Source organism: Octopus bimaculoides, chromosome 17 (assembly GCF_001194135.2).
Source record: "Octopus bimaculoides isolate UCB-OBI-ISO-001 chromosome 17, ASM119413v2, whole genome shotgun sequence".
Lineage (NCBI taxonomy): Eukaryota > Metazoa > Mollusca > Cephalopoda > Octopoda > Octopodidae > Octopus > Octopus bimaculoides.
The window spans coordinates 2,578,780-2,581,324 of record NC_068997.1 but is presented as its reverse complement, the minus strand read 5'-3'; positions in this window follow the sequence as shown (position 1 = coordinate 2,581,324).

Here is a 2,545-nt window from a genome sequence, read left to right as displayed (position 1 = left end):
GTTTCATCTACTCCGCGTGGGCTTCTTTCAGTTTCCGTCTACTAAATCCTCTCACAAGGCTTTAGTTGGTACGAAGCTATAGTAGAAGTAGAAAACACTTGTCCAAGGTGCCACACACTAGGACTAAACCCGGAACCATGTGGTTGGGAAGCAAGCTTCTTACCACACAGCCACTTTATTCGTGATTTAAACAGATTACCATCAGTTTCATATTGAAAAAAAAAATCTCTCAACTAATATTCAAGTCAGCCACATATAACGTTGATGTTCGTCTCCATCTTGAATCAAAACACATATGACAGACTTGAATAGTTATTGATATATATACATACACACACACATAGATAGATAGATAGATAGATAGATATACACATATATATATTTATATTGTTTCCTTAAGAAAAAGTAAATACATTCATTGAATTATTGTAAAACCAGTGTTCATTAAAATACATTGCATTTTCGAAAGTTAATTCAATCTACAGACAGAATTAATTTAATCTTTATGAATACCTTTCTTTCAGATTGGGTCTAGATACTATTAATAACGCGAAACATACAATTGCAAATATCAAAAACCATTTCATTTTGTAGCTTACTTACCAACCACATGGTTCTGGATTCAGTCCCACTGCGTGGCACCTTGAGCAAGTGTCTTCTACTATAGCCTCAGGCCGACCAAAACCTTGTGAGTGAATTTGGAAGACGGAAATTGAAAGAAGCGCGACGTATGTGTGTGTGTGTGTGTGTGTGTGTGTGTGTGTGTGTGTGTGTGTGTGTGTGTGTGTGTGTGTGTATGTGTGAGTGTGTGTGTGTGTGTGAGTGTGTGTGTGTGTGTGTGTGAGTACGTTTGTGTGTCTGTATTTGTCCCCACCACCATCGCTTGACAACCGATGTTGGTGTGCTTACGTCCCCCGTAAATTAGCGGTTCAACAAAAGAGACCGATAGAATAAGTACTAGGCTTGCAAAGAGTAAGACCTGGGGTCGATTTGCTCGACTAAAGGGGGTGCTCCAGCAGGGCCGCTGTCAAATGACTGAAACAAATAAATGAATAAAAGAATAAAAAAAGAATTCTTGTTCAATGGCTGCCCTCAGTTCATAGACTGTTGCCAGTTTTGTACCGTAAATCTTCGGTTTTTAAGCAGCCCTATGAAAAATAGTCTAATGTGAGAGAAGGTCCGATGAATGCAGAAGATATTCTCCTGAAATTCTTCGTCCAATCGACCGGTTTTGCTAAATTTCATTTAAGTTGGCACTAACATTACTATGCTGGGAGTAGAACTCCACATCAGCCGGTCGTACAAGCATGAAGTAAATGGAACTAATTGCATTACCATCGGGAAAACAAAAGAAAAGAAAAGGATATGGTCCAATCCCTTTTTATGATCAGCTGCACCATACTTTAACTCCTGTTAAATTAACATGGTGTTCCTCCATAATACGCGAATTCTCAAGTCTTCAGGATAGGCAACTGTGGCAGTAAATTGAACCATTTAATATAAATATGGCCGTAAGTCGACGAACTGGACGAATTGTTATTATGCTGGGTAAAATGCTTGTCGACAATTCGTCTGTCTTTACGTTCTGAGTTCAAATTCTGCAGAGGTCGACTTTGCCCTTCATTCCTTTGGAGTCAAGAAAATACGTACCAGCTGAACACTGAGGACCCCCTTCATCGAACGTCTTGGCCTGCGCCAAAATCTGTAACCGAAATAAATGTAGCCTTATCTCTCCAGCCACTTTTTGTCAGAATCTATTCGTCTTCTACTCATCTTGCCAAGCACCACTCGCAAAACTTCATTCTTTCGCTCGGGATCATCTTCACTGAGAGCATGGACTATTCTTGAAATGTAATTTTTTTCCAATAACAGCACTTCAAAATCGGATGAAATCTTGGCTTTGGGGTTTCCCCCACCTCTCTCACTCTCACACACACGTTTATTTGTGTACGTTTGTGTTAGTTTTAAATACGCGTTTTTAGATCCATGGGACCGCCGAATATTGAATAAAGGATTCAATCCATGTGTAAATTAAAATATCTATCATAAATTTATTAACAGTGACTTCGAAGTTGAATTGGTTGTGTCTTCAAACTGAATCCAAGTCACGCTCTCTCCATCCTGCTAACACACACACACACACACACACACACACACACATCATTCTATCCTTTCTTCTCCCATTATCGCTCCACCCATTACCATATTTTTTCCTTTCAATTTATCACGTCTGTCTGTCTTCATACATGCACACTATCTATCTGTCTATTTATCTATCGGTCTATCTATCGGTCTATCTATCTGTCTATCTATTTGTCTATCTATCTATCTATATGTCTATCTATCTATCTATCTATCTATCGGTCTATATGTCTGTCTATCTATCTATCTATCTGTCTGTCTGTATATCTATCTATCTATCTATGGCGAAAGAATGTGTATGGTGGACGCGTCTGAAAGGTCTAGAGACAAAGACTTTCCTCTCTGGGCAATCTCTCATCAACTTCTTCAAGTATCACCTGAAGAGGAAGGTGAGAGTAGAAAG